Raw genomic sequence first — 18525 nt, 5'->3', positions numbered from 1 at the left:
AAAAGCATTTGACAAAGTACAGCATCCTTTCTTGATCAAAACTCTTCAGAGTATAGGGATAGAGGGTACATACCTCAATATCATAAAAGCCATCTATGAAAAACCTACAGCGAATATCATTCTCAATGGGGAAAAACTGAGAGCTTTCCCCCTAAGGTCAGGAACGCGGCAGGGATGTCCACTATCACCACTGCTATTCAACATAGTATTGGAAGTCCTAGCCACAGCAATCAGACAACAAAAAGAAATCAAAGGCATCCAAATTGGCAAAGAAGAAGTCAAACTCTCACTCTTTGCAGATGATATGATACTTTATGTGGAAAATCCCAAAGACTCCACCCCAAAACTGCTAGAACTCATACAGGAATTCAGTAAAGTGGCAGGATATAAAATCAATGCACAGAAGTCAGTGGCATTCCTATACACCAACAACAAGTCAGAAGAAAGAGAAATTAAGGAGTCGATCCCATTTACAATTGCACCCAAAACCATAAGATACCTAGGAATAAATCTAACCAAAGAGGCAAAGGATCTGTACTCAGAAAACTATAAAATACTCATGAAAGAAATTGAGGAAGACACAAAGAAATGGAAAAACGTTCCATGCTCATGGATTGGAAGAACAAATATTGTGAAGATGTCAATCCTACCTAGAGCAATCTACACATTCAATGCAATCCCCATCAAAATACCATCCACTTTCTTCAAAGAAATGGAACAAATAATCCTAAAATTTGTATGGAACCAGAAAAGACCCCGCATAGCCAGAGGAATGTTGAAAAAGAAAAGCAAAGCTGGCGGCATCACAATTCCAGACTTCCAGCTCTACTACAAAGCTGTCATCATTAAGACAGTATGGTACTGGCACAAAAACAGGCACATAGATCAATGGAACAGAATAGAGAGCCCAGAAATGGACCCTCAACTCTATGGTCAACTAATCTTCGACAAAGCAGGAAAGAATGTCCAATGGAAAAAAGACAGTCTCTTCAACAAATGGTGTTGGGAAAATTGGACAGCCACATGCAGGAGAATGAAACTGGACCATTTCCTTACACCACACACAAAAATAGACTCCAAATGGTTGAAAGACCTCAATGTGAGACAGGAGTCCATCAAAATCCTAAAGGAGAACACAGGCAGCAACCTCTTCGACCTCAGCCGCAGCAACTTCTTCCTAGAAACATCGCCAAAGGCAAGGGAAGCAAGGGCAAAAATGAACTATTGGGACTTCATCAAGATAAAAAGCTTTTGCAAAGCAAAGGAAACAGTCAACAAAACCAAAAGACAACTGACAGAATGGGAGAAGATATTTGCAAATGACATATCAGATAAAGGGCTAGTATCCAAAATCTATAAAGAACTCATCAAACTCAACACCAAAAGAACAAATAATCCAATCAAGAAATGGGCAGAAGACATGAACAGACATTTCTCCAAAGAAGACATCCAAATGGCCAACAGACACATGAAAAAGTGTTCAATATCGCTCGGCATCAGGGAAATCCAAATCAAAACCTCAATGAGATACCACCTCACACCAGTCAGAATGGCTAAAATTAACAAGTCAGGAAATGACAGATGTTGGCGGGGATGCGGAGAAAGGGGAACCCTCCTACACTGTTGGTGGGAATGCAAGCTGGTGCAGCCACTCTGGAAAACAGTATGGAGGTTCCTCAAAAAGTTGAAAATAGAGCTACCATATGATCCAGCAATTGCACTACTGGGTATTTACCCCAAAGATACAAAAGTAGGGACCCGAAAGGCTACGTGCACCCCGATGTTTATAGCAGCAATGTCCACAATAGCCAAACTGTGGAAAGAGCCAAGATGTCCATCAACAGATGACTGGATAAAGAAGATGTGGTATATATATACAATGGAATATTATGCAGCCATCAAAAGGAATAAGATCTTGCCATTTGCAACGACGTGGATGGAACTGGAGGGTATTATGCTGAGCGAAATAAGTCAAACAGAGAAAGACATGTATCATATGACCTCACTGATATGAGGAATTCTTAATCTCAGGAAACAAACTGAGGGTTGCTGGAGTGGGGGGTGGGGTGGGAGGGATGGGGTGACTGGGTGATGGACACTGGGGAGGGTATGTGTTCTGGTAAGCGCTGTGAATTGTGCAGGACTGTTGAATCTCAGATCTGTACCTCTGAAACAAATAATGCAATATATGTTAAGAAAGAAAAAAAAGAAGAAGAAGAATGTAGCAGGAGGGGAAGAATGAAGGGGGGGAAATCGGAGGGGGAGAAGAACCATGAGAGACAATGGACTCTGAAAAACAAACTGAGGGTTCTAGAGGGGAGGGGGTTGGGAGGATGGGTTAGCCTGGTGATGGGTATTGAGGAGGGCACGTTCTGCATGGAGCACTGGGTGTTATGCATAAACAATGAATCATGGAACACTATATCTAAAACTAATGATGTAATGTATGGGGATTAACATAACAATAAAAAAATTAAAAAAAAAAAAAAAAAAAAAAAGAAAAAAAAAAAAAAAAAAAAAAAAAAAAAAAAAAAAAAAAGAAGCACTTACTGACAGCTACAGAAACTATCTCATTCTGAACAGCATACTCAACCCAGCATCACTATCCTTGATGCCTTATAAGTCCACCGTCGGATCTGGACAAGAGAAATCCTGGGATGCCACCAAAGAAAACTGCCGAACTCTGGCAGCAAGATGCAATTTTAACCATCAAATTTGAAACCTGAAGTCACCGTTCGTTTTCCCATCACTTGCCAAAGTTAGCTACACAGTGTCTGTGAGGCCCTTCATGATCTAAGTACACCACGGACCTCACCAGCCTGACAGGCAGCTTTCTCTGCATTTAAAACAGCATTTTCTTTCAGTTTTTCCATTTTCCTTCTCAAAATCTAGCCTTTATCTATTCCCTCCCCTTCTGGAATCAACAAGTAGGGACTGACTCATTCTAACCTCCGCTCTGCAGTTAGCAGCCCTCAGCTAGCTTCTTCAGATAGAAGCCGGGGCCTCCTACCTCCACATCCCTGAGAGGACAGGAGGGGGGCCTCCTACGTCCACATTCCTGAGAGGACAGGAGGGAAGCACAGGTGGCAGGGACCATAAGGTGGGAAGGCAGGAAGAGACTTTACCACAGTGTACAACAACATCACCCTACTCCCCACCTTCCCATAGTCTGGTGAGTAAATTAGTTCCTTCAAACAGCAAGAATGGGGATTTAATTTTGTTCGTCACAGGAAAGCAAGCTGTTGCTGTTTTTCGCCAAAATACTCTCCCTAGGCCACTGTTCCCCAAATATTCAAGAGGAAGCATGCAATCATCAAAACTCAATTTTGTCCATTTTGACTTAAAAACTAAACATATTGACAAATACATTTGAAAGAGGAAATACCCATATGTAAATACACAAGACTAATGTCAAAAAGCACGGAGCTGCCTGTTTATCTGGGCTGGCTAGCTGGAAGAAATGATAGAAAGGTTGGGGGCAGGGGAGGTAGGTGCTGAGAGAGGCTCCCATTAAGTGATGAACTACTGCAGTCAGGAGCTCTGCAATACCCCTTGGCACCGACACAGCTACTCACTCTATGGGGGCGCTGCGCGCAGAGAAGCAAGCAGGGCTTTGGGGCCAAACAGAAGGGGCTTAGAATGACAATTCTGCTGAGCAGCCTGCCACACACTACTTGGGCAGGTGACACAACCTCTGTAAGCCTCAATCTACTCATCTGTCAAATGGGGCATTAATATAACTGTAAAGGCAGTGGTGTTGACTGAGTGAGAAAATATATGAAATGCATGTACATGGCATCAGAAAATCTAACTGGCCTTCCAAAAAAGGTTAAGGCAGTAATGGGAAGCAGGGAAGAAGGGCAGGAATGATACTGCCTCTGGTTGTCTAACCCTTGAGAAATGCATTAAAGGTGAGATCAAGGGGCGCCTGGGTGGATCAGTCGTTAAGCGTCTGCCTTCGGCTCAGGTCATGATCCCAGGGTCCTGGGATCGAGCCCTGCGTTGGGCTCCCTGCTCTGCCGGAAGCCTGCTTCTCCCTCTCCCACTCCCCCTACTTGTGTTCCCTCTCTTGCTGTGTCTCTCTCTGTCAAATAAATAAATAAAATCTTTTAAAAAAAATTTAAAAAAATAAAATAAAATAAAGGTGAGATCAGTTGACCAGGCTGTAAGAAAGTTTAAAAAAAAAAAGCGGGGGTGGGGGGGTGGGGGATGAGAAAAATTGAGCACCTCGATGGGACCCATTCAACTCCACTGTGTAGCTGAACACTCGAAGAGTTAAAATCTAGGGCCTATTAGATTAGAAATCAATAATTCTCATTTTCAAATACTTAAATATGTCAACATCAAGTACATTTCACCTCTTCCTGACCATAGGCCCAAATTTCCCCATCTAACCCAGACATCCACCCTGTTAGCCTGGCCCCGCTTTCACCTCACAAGACCCTCATTCCTACCCCAACATGCAGAGCCAGGCAATATTTACTGTACACCCACTAACCATAGGGATTCCCCACATCAGAGAAATCACTCTTATTGAAATGACTCATCTCTTCACTTCCTTTGAATAAAAACATGTTATTATGTTCAATAAAACCATACAAGAAATAATAGCTAAAGATGACATTTAAATAACTTATACCAACACCTAAAAATGGCTTCTTGGAAGAAAAGGAAATGATTGGCATTGCAAGGATATTTTAAGAGCTCCATCTTTTCCCCTCCTTCTCCACCCACCAGGCCCCACAGATGAGTCACAGCTACATTCAGAGCCACACAGGCCCCTGGACTAGAGGTAAACTTGGGCAAAAGAGGGTTTTATAGTGAGGATGAAGGCTGCCATTGAAATTTAAAATCAGTCTAGCTACTCTACTACCATCTTTTCCCTTCTGGTTCCCATGGCAACAGACCTCAGATCGCCAAAAACAGGGTAAAGATAGCACCATGCCCAGTTTTCCTGCAATCTGTTTCCATGGGAACTGGATGAGAAGGGAATGGAGGCTGGGTAGCTAGACTGCCTGCAAATCTCCATGCCATCAGCTGGAGATGCAAACAGCGCTAGCGCACGGGTCCAACTGCCTGCAGGCCTCCATAGACTCTTCAAGAATGACATGTCCACTCAGGGATGGAGTCTCAAAGAAAGGGAAGCTCACAGTAAGCTAGACTCTGGGACCAACAGCGGCTGCGAACCTCCAGACACCCACTCAGCAAGTGATTTACCTTCTCAAACATCCCTTCACCAACCAGAGGTGATACATTTCAGACCAGTGGTTCCCACGTCTGGCTGGGCAGCAGGATCATCCCAGACCCAGGGAATCAAAGTCTCAGAGGCTGGGACCAGGATTCTATAATAGTTTTTAATCAGCTCCAAAGGTGATTTTGATGCTTGGCCATTCTGGGAGATCAATGATCTAGACCAGAGCTTCCCAAAGTTTAAGGTGCTCATGGACCCCAGGGGGACCATGGTGAAATGCAAAGTCTAGTTCAGCAGGTCTGGGGCAGGGTGTGAGATTCTACATTGCTCACTTCAAACTAGCTCCCAGAGGATGCTGATGATTCTGCTCCTTGAACCACATCTGAGTAGTGAGAATCCAGACTCTAATGAGTTTAGCTCTAGAATTTTCTCAACTGACCAAAAATGGAGGCTACAGCCATTCCCACACGAGCAGCTTATTCCCATCTTCAGCCATCAGTCCACACCCAGGCCAGGCCTCTGAGACGGACAGCATGGTGTTAGGGGCTGAAGAGGAATCAAGTCATGCTTTATATTACCATCCCTCCACCTGCTTCCACTGCCGCCTGGGACAATCCTGCATGGATAAAAAGGTAACAAAATAGTCAAAAATTTACGTATAATCATCAGGGGAACCGTGACTGTCTCTCCAAATCTGATTTCTCTAAAACGGTAAAAAGCACATTCTACGTAATTGAGGCTCAAACTAGTGGTGGAAAAATGTATGAAATACTTATTTATAAATATAGATGTATGAGCAAAGAAGAACATAACCCCCACGTGTCATTTTAAAAGAAATAAGAGGTAATTTTGAAAAACTCTACAATTACAAGGAAATAACTCAGCTAGCCTTAAGATTCTTAGTCTTAACAGAAAATATACAGAGTAACAACAGTAGGCTCCACATTTCAGCTAAAAGTATGCAGAGTAATACAAAAGTAATGTTGATTTCTATACTGCACCATGAAATAATTTTAAACCACATAAAATGCCAGTGTGCTACTCAAAAGCAAGTCACTGATTTTCTATTTTAGGAAACCTCCATTTTGCCTATGTATAAAAAGGGAGCTATTTCAGTTTGTTTCATTAAATACATTTTGTATCTACGTTCTTCAAAAAGCATAACATAAACTAATCTCTGAAAACTAAAATATTAACAAAGAATTCAACTATAAATCACCGAATTATGTTACAAGCTTACTTGAAAAACAATCTTCTGATTCAAAAAATGTAAATGGGAAAAAAATCAATTCTTTGATTAGTCAGCACACAAGCAACAAAGAGAGCTCAGCATTTCGCACAGTCCTGTAAGTCCTGCAGGCAGCCAAAGAAAACTTCGCACATACAGTCTGTGATACATTTTCATTCCAACGAGGCAAAAATATACATATATTTATTTATACATGCGTATATAATGTCACACACAAACTTTAAAAAAAGCCATGAGTTAGTATGAGACTCAGTTGCTTTTTAGGTTCCCAAAGCACACGAAGCTAGAGTGCTACAACTGCTGTGATAAGAAAATAAAGTCAAAATGAGGGATTTCTGCATTTGCTTAAAAGAGAACACACACACACGCACACGCGCACAAAACAACAAATTAAACAGCTGCAGCAGAGGATGCCAAAGGGGTGTGAGCTGTTAAGTGTTCCATTAAAAAAGATAAAAATAATTGGGAATAAATGCAGAGTTGTGCTTACACCCAGCTCCACCGCAATCTGTTAGTCTGTGAGACCCTAGCCAGAGAATCAGTTGCGGATATTTATTGTGTACCTATGTTTGTTTACTTTGTGTTTATATAAAGAAGCAACTGGAGCAGAGCCGGCAAACTTCCACCAGAAGGCCAGATGGTAAATGGCTTCGCAAGGCGTATAGTCCCTGTCCCTACTCCTCACCTCTGTCATTACAGCAGAAAGCAGCCACCACAAACACATAAACGAGTAAGCGGGATGCGTTCCGATAAAACTTTACGTACACAAACAAGTGCTAGCCAGGATGTGGCCTGTGCGCTATAATTCACCAACCACTAAATTCCGTATTTTGAAGGAAATGTCTTATTCCACGTCCTCTCCATAGCTTCAGGTGAGGGAGGAGAAAAAAGGCTGCAGTATCTGTCTCATATCAGTTTTTCAGCCACCCCTCAGGAATGCCTCGGACTCTCAATACCAAATATTCTAGCATTTCCCAGCACTTACGTACCAGCTCTGTACAGCTGCTAGTGATTAACATACAATAATCATTTGTTGTGTGCCGTTTGTGTTCTCTGCATCTTGTCTTGTGCTGTCCTGCATTTATCTTGTTTCCTTCACTACATTCTAATGGTCCCAAGGGCAAGACTTTTTTTCTTAATATATTTTTTTATTTTTTTATTATTATGTTAATCACCATACATAACATCATTAGTTTCTGATGTAGTGTTCCATGATTCATTGTTTGCGTATAACACCCAGTGCTCCATGCAGAACGTGCCCTCTTTAATACCCATCACCAGGCTAACCCATCCCCCACCCCCCTCCCCTCTAGAACCCTCAGTTTGTTTTTCAGAGCAAGACTTTTTAACTTGCACGTTCCCTCAGGATTTAGCTTAATGTTCAGACAAACAAATCTTCCCCTCCTCTCAAAGGGTACGTAAAAATATGGCTAAACGGGGAAAAAAACACTACCATCTTTTATGTTTACTACCAATGTGACTGTGGTAGAGAGGACAATCTTCAGGTCTACCCAATGAAGGCCGAGTACATAATGAATATGTTTATTAGAACTTCCGGAGGGCTAGGACTGGCCTTACCCAATAGTGTCCCTGGATACTGCACAGGGAAATATCTACTAAATTCAACAGTACGATGTACTGTATGGTGAACTAAGCTAATTTCTTACACTTGAACAGAACTCTGGAATTTGGGAATAGGAAAGGCTTTTAGATATCATCATCTACTACAACTCATTGTCCCAGAAATTATGGATCAGATATCATGAAAAGTTATTCAGAGCTGGGCCTTGAACAGAGTATAAAATTGAGCAAATCTGACACTCCTTTAAACATAATAAAGAAATTCCCAATGTTTTAGGGAATCTATAATGAACCTTCCCTCATAAATAAAAATATATGCACTAGTAAAAAGATGTTTTCTCCCTAATTGAGCAGCTCCGTGAATCTAGATTCTCACAGACTCAGTCTGCCTAGTGGAAGGCACTCCAGTCGTTACTCACAGTGTTTATACAGGAGATTACTACAGTCTGAAGCGACAAGGAGAGACAATATAAAATTGTGGCTTGGGATCCAGCAGCAGCAGGGTGTGGAATGCCATGCCTCTGGGGACAGCCCCAACCTTAGAGCACAGGAGACACCATAATTTTCACAGACCTGGGTCCTCAGCAGCATTTCACAGACCTGGGTCCTCAATCTCAGTTTCTCTGTAGACTGTTCCCATGAAGCATCAAATTAAGATGAACATAGGCAGCAACTTCCATAGCCATCTAAATCCCAATGGAGGAGAGCCTTCTCTGCAGCCATCTCTACCTCCCACCGCTAGAACCTGGTTTTTCAAGGACAGCAAAACCTTCTTGGAGCCACTAGCTCAGTCTGAAAATCTTGTTAGCATAATCTGATGAGAAAAGGTAGAATGATCAAAAACCATGAAGTAGACACCACCCACATCTAAAAACAAGGTAAGGCCTGATGTCACAGAAAACGGCCAGCTCCCTGGACCATTCCAAGCTGTTTCTTTCAGCCACTCTGGCAGTAGACGAAATGGAAAGGGTATCATCTTTTGCGTTTTTAGTACTGTGAATCATGAAACTTGCCTTACAGGGGTGATGCAAATACTAAACTCTGTAGGGTCCATGTAAAGTGCCTTACACAGAGCACCACTGTCATGGGAATCATTCAGGAAGTCAACACAGTCAACTCAAGTAAACAAGAGCCATAAAACTAGTTTTCAAATAATGCGTTCACATGGGGCTCACTGATGACAGTGTTTAATCCCAGCCTAGATTCTCAGTGAAACCTATCATAGTTCTCCATGCCCACCCTTGCCTTTTCCTCTCTGTGCCCACTGGAATATGGGCAGAGGCCACAAGTCCATTATTACACCCAGGACTGTAAGGTCCTACAGGAAAATGTTTTGAAACTGGGTTGTGACCCACTAGTGGGCTGTGAAATTAATGTCATGCATCATAACCAGTATATTTTTTTTAACAGAGAAGCAAAGAGAGTACATCTCAGAAAGTAAGGGTGAGTATTGCCTCAAGAAGCTTCTGCACAGTGATAGGCATGTGGGCACTGGTGCGTGCCGTGTCACAATGCAACATTTACTTCTTACTATGAATCGTGGTCAGGACATAAAAGTCACTTCTTACTGAGAAACACTATGCTACTAACACAGATCATCACCACAGCTCCCTGTGTGAAAGGCCACTTGCAGCCAGGAATATAATTAGTGTGTTGGCTGAATACTAAAAATGTCCATGTACTAACTACTCCATACTAATGGAGACATATTCTAGTGACAAGAGCTCAAGAACTCCCCAGAACCTGCCACAGTTCCAAGCCTGAGTGAGCCCTGCTCCTGAGTAGCCAGCCTGGCTAGGGAGCAGAGCTGGGCTGAAAGGGATGATCTTCACAATTACTCCTGATTTAAGGGTGAGGCAGAAGACGTGGGAGAGGCAGTCTAACTGTGTAAGCCCACTCAGTATTTACTAGAAGCCTGTCATCTGAGGAAAAGACACTCAAGGACAGGATATTTATCTACAGAACATGACATTCATTTTCCATATTTACTAAGAGGTAGTCAGAGCATTTATCAAAGGTCTGAGGGCGCAGATGTAGCTCTCTAAAATGCCAATCTGATCAGGCTGCTTTCCTGCTTAACATTCTTCAGTGGCTCCCCACTGCCTACAGGATATAGTTCAAACTCCGAAGCATCTGTGGCCTTTCGAGGTCCAGCTGCTGCCTCCTTTTCCCATACTCATCTCCCTCCAGCTGCAGTGCAAGCCCCATGTGCCAGCCACCCGGAGCAGCTCCATAAGTTGCCTCGGCCAGCCCCCGTGCCTGGAGTGTCCCTGCCAGCAGTATCCTCACCAGCACCCCCCCACACACACACACTCACAACCAACCTGGGATTCATGCCTCTGGGGGCTCCGGCCACACACAGCCCTTTCTTAAAGCACCTGTTACCCCAGCATAGCTTTCATGTTTCTGTCACTACCAGGCTGAGTGGCTTCTTGAGGGCAATAAATGCATATCACTCTGGCTCCAAACACAGGGCTCCAGAGGTAAGAAGTGCTCCATAAGCATTTAACTCAATGGAAAAAGACAAAACTACTCTTAGAAGAATGGTGAGTGGTCATTGCTCTTCAGTTCACATATGCCCTATCTATGTGAGCCTGGTATCAGCATCTGGTTAAAGTACACTGTCCTACAGCCTGCCTTGGTCCCCCCATTCTTCATCCTGGTGTCCAGTTCACTGCTGGACATATGCACAACTGACATCTTCCTCTGGCAAAAACAACTATGGCATATAACATTTTCCTCCTTCTCCATTGACCCTCCACCCCACCTGAACATAAAGTCACAACACTAAGCAGCAGGGTGACCAGAAAGGAGAACAGATAACAACCAAGGCCAAAGACAGCACCCAAGATAAGGACTCTGGTAAATACATCTTTGTGATATATAAAAATTGTACAGTTACATACAAGCTACATATGTGTTATATGTTGTACATTATATATTATATACACAGGGTACACACAAGTATGTGTGTATGGAGACAGATGCAGAAACGGAGATAGAGATAGAACACGTCTATCAATAATGATGAATTAACCCATGGCACTGAGGGGGGGAAAGTCACACATCCTAGGTTCATCTCACCAAGATGACAAATTCACTCCCAAAATCCAACAGATGACTGACGCTGCTTGTGAAGTTTTAATAAACATTAGAAAGAGCAGCAATTACAAATGATAAAGCCACTACTGAGGGAAAAAAACAAAAACTAAAAACCTGTATCTGGTAAGCTCCTGGAGACAATGCACTGTGATTCCATCTAATCCTTGAGCACCCAAAAGCATTCTCTCCTGCTGAGCTTGCTCAAGCCCACATGCCTGGGGTAAGAGAAACTCATCACTTGATGAGCAAATGCAGGTTACTCACCTGCATGAGCCACTGGTGGGAAAGCGAAGTGGGCCTACTTTTGAAGGGACTGGGTACGATTAAAGCACAGGACAGCCTAGCTCCTTGTCCTTGCCTTTGGAACTGGAGAACTTCTGAGCAAGCAAGTAAATATCTTCTCATACGGGGCAAGCCCACCCTTCTGACCCAATCCACACCCACAAGGAAAGTCCTATCTGTTTCTTTCTATGGACAAAGAGGATATTACTATCCAAAGAGACAAGAAGGAACAGGAGTTGCCCTAGTTGTTGCTACTGACAAATCCCTGGCACAGGTAAAACCTCATTAGTGTTTTCAATCCAACGTGTAAACTTGTTAGAGCCTGGAAACAATGCTCCCTGCTACAGCGGATTTGCCATGGAGATTCTATCCCCTCCTTCCTATATTAACCCTCCCAGCTTTCAGAAATGTAAGTATTTCAATTTTTTTAAAAAGATTTTATTTATTTATTTGACAGAGAGAGAGAGCGCAAGTAGGGGGAGCGGGAGAGGGAGAAGCAGGCTTCCTGCTGAGCAGGTGCCTGATGCGGGGCTTGATCCCAGGACCCTGGATCATGACCTGAGCCGAAGGCAGACACTTAACAACTGAGCCACCCAGGCGCCCCTGAAATGTAAGTATTTCAGATGAAAAGTAAGAGGGAATTGCCAAAGATGGCACGCAGCTATATAATCATTTTGCCATATCACTAGTAAGCAACATGATTAGCAGAGCTAAGGGCATCTCAGAGCCTCTACCCTGCCTTGAGTCTGAACCGTAATGCCCCTCCCCAAACCCACTCCTGTTCATGGCACACCTGGCTTCCTGCCATATTTGCTGTCTAAATACCTCTGTGCCCCTGAGGGAGGTGTGGGCTAAGAAGGGACACACTCTGCAGCAGAGCTGCTTTCCCATCCTGCCTCCCTGGTGATCAGCTCTGGGTGGCTACCTCCAGACACTCCCCACCATGGACTCCCTGAGTCACAGAACTTCAGGCTGTCAAACAGTTCATCTTACAGAAGACCCTGTGGTCACTTTTTAATCCTGATAGGTATTTCAAATAACATTCTAAAATAAAAATTGGTATGTGTATATATTTCTTTTTAGTGTAATACTGCTTCAGATCTATTATAAGGCTGGTCTTTCCCCCACAGTCAAATAGTTTTACCCACTCCTCCTTTATAGACAGGTAAGACTGGAGTCAGAGAAGCCTTTGCTAAAGGCTGCGAGGTAAGACTGTAACAAAATCTGACTTACAGGAGCTCTTCCCAGTGGAAAGCCAGCCTCTTTGGACTGCACCAACTTGGCTTCTCCAGAGAAGCCGGGCCAGGGCTGCAGCATCCTCAGACATCCCCACCACAAAAGAGTAAGAAAAAATGCTCTTCCCCTGCCTTGGGGTGGGGGTGGGGCCCTTCCCGTCCTCAGGAGATACTCCGTGAGACCATGTCTACCCAGAAGCTGTGCAGGTAGATCCAGCACCTATGATAACAAACAATAAACAAGAAATACTACAGAACAAAGAAAGCCAGTTTGTCCTCCACCTCTTCCAACTTAGAATTGTTCAGAAAGGGGAAAAACATAAATGGGACAAAAAAGAACCATAAAAGAAAGTTCTAGCACTTTGCTAAATGAACAAATTCAGGTTTCAAAAGGGAAAAGGTAATAAATAAATAAACAGATAGATAGATAAATAAAATTAGATAGCAGACAGACAGGTAGAAAATTGTGCTTGGCTGGTAAGGAGCGAAGACAACTCAGTTCACTGGAGCCTGGGCTCCTGTCTCCCTCCCTATGATCTTGCACAACTTCTCTAGTCTCGAGTTTCCTCACAGGTAAAGGGAAAGATTGAACTAGAACCCTAGCAGAGTCGCTTTCCACCCCAAAATGTATGAAAGAAGAAATCTGTGAAGAGCACAAATTAAACCACTTATCAATATTTTCTATAAGGTTCAAACAGGACCTTGGCCAGGGGAACCATCCAAAACTTCAGGTGTTCCTCAACAAGCTGGTCCCAAATCACCTAAGAGGAAGTGCCTAGAGAAATAATATAAATGAAGTAAATCAGGTAAGTGCCACGGAAGCATCTAGAAGAGCACGTGGCACACGGCAGGCGCTCATGTACCTAGACAGGTGGACAGTACGGAGGACCACAGACAGGTGACAGGTGAAAAAAATCATAGTTGCTTTATGAGAAAAAAAGGCTTTATACCTATGTTTTTAATATTTGTTCAATTCAGATATGATTTGTAAAGTTAAATTCTGATATAGGCTGGGTGATTAGTAACTGCAGCTCCTTAAACATTAAGTAGCCACAGCTGAGAGGGGTCGGGCCAGGGGGCAACACTCACTTCTCATGGCCAGAACTGCCACATGTATTCTCCCCATTCCACTGTGCACCAGACATCCAGGTCCTTACCCTCTCCTGGTCCCCTCCTTACATGTCTGCTTTTCCTCTTTCTTTTGTTGCTTCTTCCTCCTTCGCTCATCCCCTAAGTGTTGGTGTCCCCGAAGTCCCATTGTCAGGCCCCTCAGCTTCTCCCACTAGAGACTTATCTTCACAACCACCTACGAACCGATAACCCCAAATCTGTAACTTTGGCTCAGAAAACTTTTCCTGAGCTCCAAATCCACTCCCTAGATACTCTCACTTGTATATCCCTCAAATATACCCAATTTTAAGACATCAAAAACAAACCTTTCTTCCCAAACAAAGCTGTTCCTTCTCTTTTTATACACCCTGACTTAAAACAGCAGGTTTTAAGTCATCCCAAATCCTTTATGTTTCTGACCCTCAGCCACCCATATACCTATCAACCCCCTTCAGTCCACTCTGTTCACACTGCCAGGGCTATGTTTCTGTAAAACCCCTCTCTTCAGAGCTTTCCTGGATGGAAACTGAATGGTTCCCCAATACCTGCAGTGTGATGTGTAATTCCTGAGTATGACCAACAGAGTCCTTTACAGTCTGACTTTTCCAGACTATTGACCTGCCCTCTCTCCAGTCCTACAATCAGCCACACTGGGCCTGCTGCCTGCCCCTAAAATCACCAGGCTCCTTCCTGTCCCAAGGAATGACCCACCCAAGTCTGGGCCTAAGACCCCTTTCACCTCCTTCCCTGCCTGCTAGTTCCTGTGTATCTGGGGGAGTCCTTCTTAAACTTCATGTGTCTTCGTTTGCCAGACCCACTACATCCCACCAGCTGTCCACACCACCTGACACACAGCCTTCTCACGCTGTCCCAAGCCACTGGTTTCTCCCACCCACGTAGGGATTCTCAGACTCTGCACATGGATCAAAACCATCTGGGGAGTTTATTTAAAACAAAGGTTCCAAGTTCTATCACAGGTTGTGATTTGTTGGGCCTGGAGCGGGTTATAATGCATTCCTTCACATATCCAAAGGACTTCCCCGTGGACAGCACATAGGATTACAGTACATGGCTCTCATGATCAGAACTAGGACCACTGAGTGAAAAATCTGGCTTCTACTCATTGACAGGAAATAAATTTAAATAATTTAGAACCATGCAAAACTGAAGTTGACTGCTTTATGAAGCAGTAGGCTCCCCATCACTGCAGCTGTTGGAGAAAGGCTGAATGACCACGTGTCAAGGGTACTAAAGAGGAATTCATCCATCAGACAGGATTGCATCAGATAGCCAAGAAATGTCCTCCACTTCTGAATGATGTTATAAAAACAGTAATTGTGTATGGGTTAACCCTTGTTGAATCTCACTCAGAGATCTGTTATCAACGGTGACCTCAAGGACACACCCTAAAAGGACAAAGAGGTTCTCTCAGATACCTACCATAAAGATCAGTCATGACCCAGATTCCCGGAGAAGCCATTTACAGACAGAGGTTCAGGAGTCAAGGCCAGTAGTCATCAATTTTGCCTTAAAAATGGGACTTGAATCTCAAGTATTTTTGCTACTTGAAGCAAGGACCTATGAAGGTGTTTTCTTTTCTTTTCTTTTTTTTTTTAAGGAGGGATTAAACCAAAGACAGAATTCAGATGTTAAAGATCAAACAACCCTCATATTTATTCAGAAGGATTTTTTTCTCACGTTGAAGTTTATAATATCAAATAAATATATTACAGACCTTGATCTCTAAGAGCTTATATTATAAAATGGTCAATCCAGGGATAAAAAAATACTGACCTTCAAAAGTCAAATATTTAATTTTAGCTGAACATCCAGCAAGGCTGATTTTTCCACAGAAGGACCTGTGAATCATTCCATTAACTGTCTTTAGGGAGACAGTGTAAGAAAGAAACTATGCTGTGGATTATTCTCTCCTTCATTTAAAAGCAACAAGGGTCTCTCGCAGAACACTTATCAACTTTGAGATAAACTCTCAATTCACTGTGAGTTCAGAACTTATAGGAACAGATATTTACTTTGAATTTCAAATAATCAGTATATCCTTACAGTCAAAAAAATAATAAAACCCAGCTGAGGAATCTTTGTTACTTGAGACAGGCAGCCCTTTGAATGAAATGACTTCAATCTAATGGGTTTTTACAGGAAGTGTATTTCAGAATCAAGTCAATTTATTCTTATGACATTTCCCCATGTCTAGATACAAACTGGGTATTATCAGAAAAGGAAAACTGTCAGTGGAGAGTATTCATATGCACAGGCTGTCTTCTAAGTGACACTGTTGAATTTTTCTTATGAGCAAAAAAAGGTGTATAAGGTTTTAAGGAATTTCACCACTCTCTACAAAGTACTAAAAATATTGAAAATTATTATTTCTATAACAGTGATCACAGAGCTAAAAGCAGCCTGACTTTGTGCTAGAATTATCTGTCTTGTTTCTCGCAGCCCAGCTTCCATTCTGTGGCATTAATGAAGATGTGTGAGGGAAACAAAGTTTTCCGTGTACCTAGGAGAAGACATAACCCGATTTAGTTAAGAGACCTTTCTGTTTTAGCAACTCTTGTAGAGCCAACACTCGAGGTGAAGAGCAAAGGACTGATGGTGGAGCACCAAGGGTGCTGCTATGCGGGAGACCTTTCCGAGGACAGACACCTGTCTTCCAGGGGGAAGAACACACAAAACAATACTAAAGAGTTTCCCCAGTGACTCCCACCTACATTCACCTTTCCCTTCCTATGTGCTTCACACCCACTGTCTGCATCACATCTTGAGCAGCTTTTCTTTTTTTTTCTTAAGTGAGTATCTTATTAATTCACAAGATTATTAGAATTAAACACTTACATGGCACAGAAGAAAAGTTAAAATACAATTGAAATACTGTAAATCAACAAACACAAAACTAGAGCCCAAGACTGTATCAATCATGTTATTTTCTGTTATCTTATGAGACTTTGATATCTTGGGGGCCTCAATGACCAGAAAGAGAACTCCCCTCCCAGGTCTAGCTAATTCCTAGAGATAGTAAATGACTTGTCTAGGAGTAAGCCTTTGATATGCAAACCAAACAATCCAGAGCCCATACTCTCTGAACCAGCTCTTCAGTCTTCTACACTTCAGGAGGCAATATTCCTGGGCCCTAATCATCCCAGGGCCCAGTACTAGACCATGAGGATGAGCAGCTTTTCTAACTGCTTGTACTGTACAACGTACAACCGCATACTGCATCCTTCACTAACTGCTTTGAGGGTACACCTTGTCTCCCCAGTCAGACTATAAACTGCTGATGGGCAAGGACACTGCCCTATGTTCCTTGCATCTACTCCCTCAGAGCATTGCACACACTTCAAACACAGCAAATACATGGTTTAATACCTGCCTACGGGGTTACTTGCTCCCTTCCCTTCCTTCTTCAGTGAGGAATTACTGAGAGACGCCTGCAAACATAATACTATTCAAAGCATCACTGTCTTTAGTTATGCAGGAAAAAGAGAACAAAGTGCATCCACTGAGGAGGATTTTTAAACTGACTTGCTATTTGTATAACATGTGCCCCTACACAAAAAGATCAAATAATACCTGTCATTAAAGAACATTTCTTTGAAAAAAAGCAATAATATTCATTGTGGGAAAGAATGGAAAATACAGATAAGTAATATAAAAAGTTAACACTTATAATCCCATCACCAAAACTAATATTAATATCTTGGTATATATCCTTCAGATTAAATATGCATATATATTTTTTAACAAAAAATAGTATCATACCACAGAGATTACTGTATAATGCTTTCATTTAATATATGTTAAAACTCATTCTATGTTAATTATTCTTCGGAAGAGAATATTTATATGACCTCAGTATATTTGAAGACAATCTAATAAAATTTAGAATAAAACTCATCTTCACCCCTTGCTGATAACAGGATCAGGTCTAAAAGAGAGTCAGCAAAGAACATGCACAGTACATAGAATTATTCAGAGACTTTTAATACTGACAGGCATCACAAAAAGTAAAGTGTCAAATCATATTACGATTCCACCTAAAAGAGTACTCTAATGCTGTTAATCTAGCAATTAAAATGTTGCACATTTTTTAAAATGAGACTTAATTATAATTATAAAGACTTAAGGTATCTATGAGACCCCAACCAATATTTATTTTATTTTTATTACAGTACTACTCCAGACACTACATATTTTATTGTGGAAATGAGAACTACTATTATCATTGTCAGCTGTCAAAACACTTCCTAAAAGCCTAGGTCATAAGCCAACACAAACTCAAAGACAACATGATAGTTAAAAATGCAAAACTGTCCTCAAAGCTGACTCCTGGGCCCCTCTGACATAATGCATAACAGGTTTTGTTCTGTTTAGACAAAGCTCTTTTTGGTGTTGGAATAATTAAACTACACAGGCACACTTGAGAAATCTGCATTTTAATTTCTACTGTCATTTTCCTTTGGTGCAGTCAATCCTAAAGACTTTCATTAAGGGAAGCAACTCACAGCCTGCCCATCCACCCCCATTCTCCTTTCTTCTTATTCTCAAGCCTTTCCACCAGCTGACGTTTTTGTGATTAACCTGATAACTACAGCACACAGAACTGGTTAGAAACATGATTAGTTTTTCCCAAAAGATGAGTCAGGCTCTCATATCTCAAGCAAAGAAAGGAAAAAATTGTAGTTTTCCAATTAAGCTCTTTTCTGAAGGCACAGAAGTATTCAACAAGCTCGTATGCAGTGATCCACAGACTTCTC

The 18525-nt window shown here is 42.3% G+C and overlaps 1 protein-coding gene and 1 long non-coding RNA gene across 18 annotated transcripts in view; one reads left to right on the top strand and one right to left on the bottom strand.

The window, feature by feature from the left end:
• The window catches only part of LOC144379900 (uncharacterized), a 164395-nt gene extending 161853 nt beyond the window's left edge, over window positions 1-2542 (top strand). The window contains exon 2 of the long non-coding RNA XR_013443415.1: window positions 2500-2542. This is a non-coding gene — a long non-coding RNA (uncharacterized LOC144379900). The remainder of the gene's footprint in view (window positions 1-2499) is intronic.
• The window catches only part of LDLRAD4 (low density lipoprotein receptor class A domain containing 4), a 431752-nt gene that overhangs the window by 281496 nt on the left and 131731 nt on the right, over window positions 1-18525 (bottom strand). The window lies entirely within an intron of this gene.

This window comes from Halichoerus grypus, chromosome 13 (assembly GCF_964656455.1).
Source record: "Halichoerus grypus chromosome 13, mHalGry1.hap1.1, whole genome shotgun sequence".
NCBI classification, from domain to species: Eukaryota; Metazoa; Chordata; class Mammalia; order Carnivora; family Phocidae; genus Halichoerus; species Halichoerus grypus.
This window is presented reverse-complemented; position numbering and strand designations above follow the sequence as displayed.